Genomic DNA, 11,169 nt, shown 5'->3' on the forward strand with positions numbered 1-11,169 from the left:
TGGCTGCTCTTTTTGTTGCTCATTTCATGTGTGGTTACAGTTTTTTGTTTGATCTGGACCCTCTCCTCCTCTGCTGGCTCTTGTTCAATGAGGTTATGCTTGCGAGCAATGAATGGGATGTCAGATGATGCACTTCATGATGGCCCTGATGGATGATGGGACACTGACCTGCATTACACACCAATTAGAGCTTCTCACTGTTTGTTTTTCTCTATTCAAAGTGGCACTGTCAAACGTTTGGCAATAATAATAGCATTCATTGTTATCTTCGTGACAGGATTATCAGGCTGAGCTACCTTGCTTAGAGTTTTCCATATTATCTGCAGTGCTGGCAGGATATGTAATGAGGCAAATGAGGTTAAGCATTTGGCTTCAGGGATGTAACATCAGTGCCCTTCCCCCCTAAACAACCACTGTGAACATAGGCAACAAGTTCAACATTATACAAGATTTTATTCATGCATATTTATTCAAATTATTTCCACAGCATCTTAAAATCCTGATGTACTGTGTACTAAAACATTCCATAAAGACAAGATGAGATACATCTGAGATATATCTCTCATCTTTTAGGCTTTATGCACCATTTGCTGGTCCAACAAGTTTCTCTCCCAAACACGATAAGTAAAATGTGTTACTTTTACTACCTTTACTTTTACTTCATTACATTCCAACGCATAATATATGGTATTTTTTTCTCTACTACGTCACAGAAAAAACATGCCTCTCCTCGTTCAGCGATTGTCAGATTCGTGAGGAAATCATTCGAATCTATTTTATGTTTTGGCAAATTGCCGTCTAATTCATACAGTCTTGTTAGCAAGTTTTCGATTTGTTGATGCTCCACTGACACTTACATGTTTAGGGCAGGGTTAGAGGTGAATTTTGATACTTTCTGGTTTCACGATTCACATCTTACAAATTCTTACAAAAATAGTCACCTTGAAAAATAGAAATGTTTTTCCATGATATCTGTAAATTGGAGTGATCTATTCTGATCTGGGCTGTTTCCCAAAAGCATTGCAATACTAAATTGATCGTAGCTCCATTGGTGACAATTGGTTCTACGATTAATTAAGGCTTACAATGCTTTTTAGGAAATGCAGCCCTGAACGCTTCAGTTACCAGCTCACTGATTCAATGATCCGGTCGCAGCAAGTCTCAAATAAAAAAATAACTGAATCGTCTTGCCAAGAATTGCATGCAATACGATTCTCAAAGGTCAAGTGTGCTAGTTCATAATTCATAATAATGTCATACAGCTCTAACCTAAGCTCCTGTGTGACTGGGACTCTTATGTTGTATTTATAGAGTGAGTTTGACTAAAGTAAAAGAAGTAAAAGTAAGTACTTTTGTACATTTACTCAAGTAGAAATTAAAAAGGAGTAGGCCTGCATAAAAGTTTACTGGAGTAAAATGTAATAAGAAAATCTGTTGCACTTTAACACTCCTTACATCTGGTTCTGATGTTTTTCTGTGGTTTGTTTTAGTGCATGTATGAATCAAAGATGATCAGATAGTCCAAATTACATAATCACCGAAAACTGTTATTTCCAGATTTCTCAGTGTGTGCTGACCCACCAGCCATCATGAATCATGGTCCAACATGCTCTCTAGATCATATTATTACACCATATCTGCAATATCAAAACATTTTGGAAAATTGAACAGGATTTAAAATCATGTTTTTCATTCTTTGTTAATGAACCTACATCTTTGAATTTGGCAAAAGCAGTGATTGATTTAGATGTTGCTAGCACACTGTGCTACTATTTGAGCTACTGGAAATAAGATAAATGGTAAGATATGATGTGTTATTTGTGCATATTGAATTAAAAATATTGTTCTCTGAGTTCTATAGGGAAGGAATAGAGGTAACACTTTAGAATAATGGTCCGTTGTTAACAAGTAACTATGCAGGAAGTAATAGGTAGTACTACATTAACACTTAACTTAATACTATGAACTAATAGAGAAGCAAGATTAACTAAGCAGTAAGTAGTAACAATTTTAGGACAAAGGTAGTTCCTTATTAGATATGTGATAATTATTAAATAAAAATATCCTCAAAAATATGTTTTTGTTTGAAATAAGCAGAGAACATCCATCCTTTGGTAAGAGTAGTCACACTTTTAAAATGTAGCCGACTTACTTGGGGGATATAATATTCATAAATTAGTTTCCACAAAGAACCCAATTGTTCACTTTTAAGATGTCACTGTTGTGATTAGTAATGAATTGGTTATTCTTTATTAATTGGTCATAGTTTGCAAGTAGTTCTTAATGAGGATATTTTTATTTAATAATGATCACATATCTAATAAGGAACTACCTTTGCCCTAAAATTGTTACTACTTACTGCTTAGTTAATCTTGCTTCTCTATTAGTTCATAGTATTAAGTTAAGTGTTAATGTAGTACTACCTATTACTTCCTGCATAGTTACTTGTTAACAACAGACCATTATTCTTAAGTGTTACCGGAACAGACAATGGTCCTCTTGAGTCAGCATTTGTTTTTTTTGTTTTTTTGTTTTTTTTTGTTTTATGAGGAGCTTCAGTGGAATGGATATCTGAAGCAAGTGGAGCAAGTATTGCTTGTGCAGGGGTGTTCTTGCTGTTGTTTTTAGGTGGAGAAGGAAATCATTTTCCTTTTCATCAGAAGTGTATGTACATGTAAAGCTCTACAGAAGAAGGAAACCAAAGGGATTTGTGCGTATGTGGGGAAACTATAGAACAGGCCCCACTGTCCTGAAAACAACCTGAATTCTGGAAAAGTTGGGAAGTTTTTTAAATTTGAATAAAATGAAAACTAAAAGAATTTAAAATCACATGAGCCAATATTTTATTTACAGTAGAACATAGATAACATATCAAATGTTTAAACTGAGAAATTTTACAATTTTATGCACAAAATGAGCTCATTTCAAATTTGACGCCTGCTACAGGTCTCAAAATAGTTGGGACGGGGGCATGTTTACCATGGTGTAGCATGTCCTCTTCTTTTCTTTTCAAAAACCTAGAACCTAGAACCATAGAACACTTTTCCACTTTGAAACAGTCCATTTTAAATGACCCTTGGCCCACAGGACACGACAGCGCTTCTGGACCATGTTCACATATGGCTTCCTTTTTGCATGATAGAGCTTTAGTTGGCATCTACAGATGGCACGGCGGATTGTTTACCGACAGTGGTTTCTGGAAGTATTCCTGGGCCCATTTAATAATGTCAATGACAGAATCATGCCGATGAGTGATGCAGTGTCGTCTGAGGGCCCGAAGACCACGGGCATCCAACAAAGGTCTTCGGCCTTGTCCCTTACGCACAGAGATTTCTCCAGTTTCTCTGAATCTTTTGATAATGTTATGCGCTGTAGATGAGGAGATTTGCAAAGCCTTTGCAATTTGACGTTGAGGAACGTTGTTTTTAAAGTATTCCACAATCTTTTTACACACTCTTTCACAGATTGGACAGCCTCTGCCCATCTTTACTTCTGAGAGACTCTGCCTCTCTAATGGTGCTTTTCCACTGCGTGGTACGACTCGGCTCGGCACAGCTCGGCTCGGCTCGGTTTGCGTTTCCACTGCAGTTTAGGTAAAGTGGTAGCTTTAGAGCGGGCGGGATTATTCACATGTCGTTATAGTCGCGCCGCTTCTTTTTCATTCCGTATCGCTCCATCAAGCTGTAAACCTGTCTGTTTACTTTAACAGATATGGTGTCATGCCATTACATTTTTAATACAACTGACTTTATATTTAATGTGAATTTAACATTGAAAGTTAATGTGAATAAAAACATTGTAAGTTAGGCTACTAATCATAACACTTTCATTGTACAGAAAGAGAGCAAAGAACAATTCCACTGACAGTCTATAGAGTTCAAGCACTCTCAAAAACTCCCATTAAAATCACTGAAGCTGTTTATACTGTGAAATTAATATCTTACTTACAGATTCGTACACACATTTGCACTTCGCTGTTTCTGGCGAGAGAATTCGCCATAAAGAGTTATTCAGTCAGCGAGCGAGTGAAGAAAACACCGGCATTTTAGCGATGACTCATCTGAATGCCTCTGATTGGTCATTGCATTCATAAGCTCAACAGCATCGTGTGTGATTGGTTATAATGCGCAGTGCTGTACAAACGCGTCTGTCTCTGTCTCAGCGCCAGCGAACGCAGATTTGAATTTAGCAGATGATGATATGACGCACTGAACGTTCTAATCACGCCGGAGTGATTGTATATTATATAGAAAATATTAATCGGCTATTTTTTGTCTTTTGGTTTTCATTTTATTCAAATTTAAAAAATGTCCCAACATTTCCGGAATTCGGGTTGTACATGTTTAACCCAAATCTGTGAAGCACTTGTGCAAACACTCAGTATGTATGAACAACTGTACACATTTACAAATGCTTATTTATAAGACATACTATAAATTAGTTTTAGAAAACATATAAAAATATGCTGCATAACCACTGCAAACAATCTTAAAGATTATCCGAAAGAAAGAAACAAGCCAGCTTTAACCACAGTGCAGTGTAGAATCAAAACCCTTGTCCTACATCTGCAAGTCTCTGAGTCTCATCCCTTTTTGCACAGCTTCAGGATAAAAACATTATCCTGCATTCATTATTCATTATGATATTCATATTCATAATTCAGCTGAGTGCTTCTGTGCACAGGGATGCAGTCACTGAGCAGGAACATGTGCCTCGTGTCATTTTGTCGCTTAATAGCAGCAGGATCAGTGGAGTTTGGAAGGTGGAAAGAGTGAGAAGGGAGTGAGGGAAGGAAGTGTATCTGATGGCAGGGATGACACCTCCTCCTCAGGGGCTCTGAGGTCAGCTCCCATGGGCTTTGATCTTTGACACAGCAATGAGCGAGTAACGAGCCTGTGTGTGTGTGTGTGGCTGTGCGTTTTAGGGAAATAAAAAGCTGATTTTGTGTGTCTTCTTTGTGTAATGTGCTGCTGCTTAATATGAACAACTGTGTGTCTGAAGGTTTTATGGCCAATTTCACAGTCAATTTGCCTTATAGCATTGACATAAGAAAGCAGTGAATTTTATCTTTATAGTAGTCTCATATATATAATATGTGTGTGTGTGTGTACAAATAACTTTAAAAATGAATAATTCGTACCAGCTTAAACATTCTTCTAAACACACTGACAAACCAGTCAACTAAAACTATTAAAGAGTTTTCATTAATTGAAATAAATCTGAAATAAAATAACATGTAAATACTAGATGAAAATCTTAAACTTAAAAAATGTCAAAAAAAAATTGCCCTGGCTACTAACTGAAATAGAAAAAAAAAATTCTAAGATAAAATTTCTGTTAAGAACTTATATATATTTAAAAAACTAAAACACGAAAACTTATACAAATTACAAAAGCATATCAGAATTACAAAAACTAAAATTAATATATTGTATTATCTATAAGAAAACCTATTGTGTTCTCACGTGTGTGTATATATATTTACTATATATATATATATATATATATATATGAAGAGTTCAGATGCAAAAGCCTCTAAGTGCCATCTGAAATTTTCTTCTAAAATTAGCATTTTTATCAGGCTCCTATATTTATGTTCAATTATTTCACTTTAATTGCATAGAAAAGGACCTACACATTGCCATTAGAGTAAAATGACTGAACCAAAACATAGGAGCCTGATGAAAATGCTCATTTTAGATGAAAATTTCAGACGGCACATAGAGGCTTTTGCATCTGAACTGTTCATATACACATACATATACAAACACATACAAGTATATTCAATATAGAAAACTATATAATAAATAGTTTAAATAATGACATCAGTGAAGTGTTCAAGGAAAGTTAGTCTCCTCTTTTTTTAATCTCTTTACGTTTGATTTTTATCTTTGTCTAATTTAATCCAAATATATAATAGAATTTATTCATTTATCTTGATATAGCACAATGAAATTTAAGTTACTAAATACATTAAATATTATGTGTCTGATGTTGTTTAAAATATTGCAAAAATGTACTTTACAAACTGATGACCACCTATAAAAGGACAAAATTACCCTTTTAAAGGTTTTTTTTAGTGCAGCGTGTATATATATGATGATTAGTAGGTGTGTGCACTTGCCTAACTGATGTGCCATATAGAAATCTGGCACATGCAGTCTCGACCTTTGACCTGTAGCGTCTAGTCGCACTCATCCTCCATCTCTCCTGGGGCTGTCCATTCAGAGCAAGAAGGACAGCAGCTGCTTGTCTAGATGAAGAAAAGGAAAGAGGATTTGGATTTGGTGGGATGCGGTATTTGGGAAAAGATGAAAGGAAGGAAACATGAAAAAGCAAAAATGGCATATGGACTGTATATAACAAAGTCCTGCTATAAATAGTTAACTAATTATTTATTTTAACAGGTTTAATGTTCTAATGTTAAAGTTTTTTTGTGTGTGTGAAGACCTGTCATTACCATCATCATCATCCATGTTTTCTTCTTTGTTATCATTTTTTTTTTCACCACAGTTTTGCATATTTGCACACAGTGTTTATCCTGTATGAACAGATGTTATCTTTGACCTTCCAAGTGACTCGGTCACAGCGCCATCAAAACATGAACCTTTAACATGCCACTCTTCCTCTTTCTACTTCCACATGCACTTATTGTGATACAGTTAACATGAACGATCCTGTCAAGAGGCAGTGGGGATTAATACACTCTCAAGTACACATTCTCAGACACGTGTAATTCAAGCATGCCTTAACTCCCTTAACAACAATACGCCTGGCACAATAGTGTTTTGGATTTGTATACACATGTGCAAGCTTGTGTATAAAAATAGACAAAAACACACCCAATACTAATGAGCATGAAGCAGCCTTGACTTTGAAAGAACCATTGTTTACATTGTGTCTATTTCCTGATAAAGACTGACAGGGAGTAGGTGGTGCATGTGTGTGCGAGAGTTTTTTTGTGCATGTTGGGGGCGGGGGGGGGTGCTTTGTTGGCTGAACCTGTTTAATTCAGTGTGAGTCTCTGCTGCCTGGCATCTGCTGATCCCTCTGTCATGGTCCTGCTGGGTGGACTGGCTCACTCACGCACTCACTCCACTGGGAACAGGAGAACGCCAGAGAGCATGGAAAGGAGGTATACTGAGAGACAACATAAGTCCGATACAGTAGTTAAAGAGACAGTACACCCAAAAATGAAAATTCTGTCATTATTTATTCACAGCCTCCTTTCGTGTTTCTTCTGTGAATCATAAAAGAAGATATTTTTGAGGAACGTTCACAATGAAAAAGAAAAAGAATAGAAAATATAAACTTATGCACAGTATTGCAAGTCTTCTAAAGCCGTGTAATAGCTTTGAGGGAGGAAAAAAATAAATGTAATTGTTATTCACTGAAAATCTTACCTTAAAATGCACCTTGACACACACTGTAAAAATGTTTGTAATTTTTTTAGAGAGAAAAACTGTAAAAATGACACAGTAAAAAACTGTTGAATAGTATGTTACCTTACCATATAAAGTTAAAAACTGTGAATGGTTTAGCTTTACATTATATGTAATCAAATTTATGGTGTTTGCCAGTAAAAACTATAGCATATAATTAATGGTGAAAACAGTAAAAGGAGGGGTCTCAGTGTGAAATTTATTATTCAGTTTTATTTAAATAATTTAGTTTCTTCTTATTTGTATTGTTAATGTACAATGGAGTTATGTGATGCATTTTATGTTATTTAGTTCATGTTTATGGCATTATTTTAGTGTTGTGTGTTAGCCTGATGGTGCTCTGTGTAGCTGATTATTTAATTATAAGTTAAGTTGTAGAATATACATGCACCAATATGCCAGCCTGCAATACCTTAAACATTGTCACCATATTTTTTTATGGTGATTTTCTGATTTATTTATTTATTTTTATTTTTTTCGTTACTAGAGAGAATTTTTACTGTGCATGCATGGTCCCCATTCACATTCATTATAGAAAAGAATACCTGGAGCATTCTGTTTAACATCTTGCATGGAAGAAAGAAATCATATGAGTTTTGAAAGCTTAAGTGTGAGTAAAGAATGAAAGCACGTTAATTTTTGGGTGAACTATTGCTTAAAATACAGCGATAGTGAAGGGAGTGTTTGTGCACTGATAAGAAAATGCACTGCTCTTTCTCTTGTAAGCGTTACGGAAAGTCAGTAGACTGACCTTATGCTTAGTCAAAACATTTTCAGAGGTTCGTATCTCAAAGCAACACATACTAGGCACTTATTCATTCTTTTAAAATCTCTGAAACTGTAATGGATTCTGCGTGGTGCGGTCCAGTATATGGAATGATTTTTTCACCTATGAAACATCTCACACGCTGATCACGGTTGTCATCTGGTGTTTTCTCATTGTCTGCCTCTGCAGTGGTTTTCTGTTATCCAAAGCTGTTGGCCTTATCTTTCCTGTTTCATCTTGCCACTCTCTCTCTGTTTTCACCAGTGGGATAATGAAAGGTGAGAGATAAGAGATCCTTCCCCATCGCCAGCAGCATAGATCCTTTCCCATGGGTCCATCATCCAATGGGAATGAGTCAGGGTGCTATGAATAGCTGACAGACAGGGAAAGGGAAAGACAGTATTTGTTTATTTGAGAATGAAAATGTGTGTGTTGGACAGAGAGAGAGAGACTGTCATTGGTGATTGAATAGCAGCATCCTGGTTTGGCTTTGTGCCAGCCTCGGCCTCAATGCAAGGAAAGATGCGGTTTGGGAATATGATAGAAGGACATTAAAAATGTGTATTCATATTTCAATATACAATACAAAACAGTCATGCAGTTGTTTGTCTGTCTTTATTAAGATGCTCATATATTATTGACAGTTGTTCTCATGTTGTTCCAAACCCGCATGACTTTCTGTCTTCTGTGGAACATAAAACAAGTTATTTTGAGATGTTTCTCCGCAATACAATGGCAGTCAACATGCACCAAAACTGTTTAGTCATCCTCATTCTTCAAAATATCTGATTGTGTGTTCTGCAGAAGAAGAAAAATGCATTGGAATGACATGAGGGAGAGTAAATGAGATTTACAGAATTTAGACTCACACACTCATGTTATGTTAATATAACTGAATTATGAGCATATTATGTGTGAGCTACAGATTTAAGATGGAAGGAAACCTTGAATAAAGAGATGACGTGCATGGTTTCAGCCTGACAAAAACTTAACCAACACATATACACAAGACAAGATCTGCGTGCGAGACCGTTTAACACCTCACCAGTCCTCTGTGGGAAGAGGCTAAATAAAAACATCAGATAAAGCTTTTAGAATGTGTCAAGGTGTGCTTTTCCTCTCCTGTAATTATAGTTGATTTTGGACCTAGATTAAACAGAACATGAAGTCCTGGCAACTGAAAGTCATTGAAAACAGACAATAACTTGGCTCTCCACAAGCTTATATATTAAGCTCCAGAGCATCATCAGGCAGGTTTTCTTAGAAGCTTCTCAGGAACATTTATTCGGAAAGTGGACTACCACAGACTGCTGACATAATCGTCATTGTTTCATGTCCAAGGGTAATGAATAAAATGGAAACAATTTTCAGAGAGAAAGAACTCAAAATAGAAGTAAAAGAGATAAACAGATGGTATTATTTGCTCATATTCTGTATTTAAATCAGGCAAACTGATTTTTCAGGGAGGAAAGTTTTTACTTCTCTTCACAGTCTTAGATAAGAATTAAACGATAAAGCAATAAGCTTACATAACATTTATGGTTGTACAATTGCTTTAGGCTCTTTTGTTTTGTTTACATGTCAGTGTATAAAAAACACAAGCTTCTGTTGCAAGTGATAGAGTGAGTATGGAAGTGGAACTGAAATACTTCACTTTTTAAATTGTTTATTTTCAGTAGAGACGGATTAGCAGTAGCTTGGTGTTTAATGAGACATGTTTGTAATGAGAGAGGATTGACGGTTGAGGTTCATGGCCCAGGGGACGGTGTCTTTGTGTCTCAGAGTTCTCTGTTTTCCTCTATCATGGCTAACAGTTAAACCGAGCGCTGAACAATGGATGCAAATGCCATTTGGCCTCTCAGAGCCCGAGTGGGAGTGAGTAATGGGGGTTTAAAGATCAGGCTGCTGCTTTTTTTCCAAAACGTCGTTCTTATTCTCTGCATCTCCTCGTTAATTACATCTAGTATACACAGACCTCATCTTCAATTAGCAGCAGTGTAGAGTGTAATATTTTTTGGTGCATTGTATTCCCCTACAATGCCATATTAAAAAAATAAAATATGCACTTATATATATATATATATATATATATATATATATATATATAGGCTATATAATTTAATCTGTAATTTTTGAATCTGAGAATGATGCAATATATTCCCCTAAAATGCCTGTATATTGTTTGTTTTTATATTTGTTGATTTTATTGTCAGATCATTATTAAATGTAAAACATAAATCTGCATATATATATATATATATATATATATAAAATAAAAATTAAATCTGTAAATATAACTGAGATTATTTAAATTAATTACATTATTGCATTCTTTGTCTTCACAATTGCTTCTCAATAGCACATAAAGAAGTCAAAAAGTGAAAGTCTACCTTAAGTCAATTAAATCACTTTGAATTCACCCTCTGCTACTTTAGTTTATCAGCAGCCCCATTGTATACACAGACAAGAACAAACACTGCTATAGTGAATCTGTGCCAGTTAATGAATTAACCCCATCCCCCAATAACACCCCTGTCTGGAGTTGGCTGAGACTCAACACACGATGTAGTCCATGTAGCACAACTGCTTTAATTAACAAACTCAAAAAAATGAAGATTTCTCTACTAACTAATTAATATTGTTGTAGTTATGAACCATCAAATAAGTTTTCTCTTGTCTTACTGGGCTGCAAAAAACAAACAAACAAACAAACAAAAAAAAAATATTTGGCCAGATTTTAAATTAATTTAAATTTCTGAAGTACCTTCCTCTTTTTTGTATTCCGCTTAGCAAAGCCTCCTCTCTTTACAATTTACTGTGTTTTTAGCATTGCTGACATATGACATCACCGTCAAATCACAAGGTTCAAATGTTGGCTAAATGATTCAGGCTTTAACAGAATGGAAGAATTAATGTGAATGCTCCTAAGTAGATACCAGAATAAAACCCAATGATTTTTTT

Source organism: Onychostoma macrolepis, chromosome 23 (genome assembly GCF_012432095.1).
Source record: "Onychostoma macrolepis isolate SWU-2019 chromosome 23, ASM1243209v1, whole genome shotgun sequence".
In the NCBI taxonomy this organism is placed as follows: domain Eukaryota; kingdom Metazoa; phylum Chordata; class Actinopteri; order Cypriniformes; family Cyprinidae; genus Onychostoma; species Onychostoma macrolepis.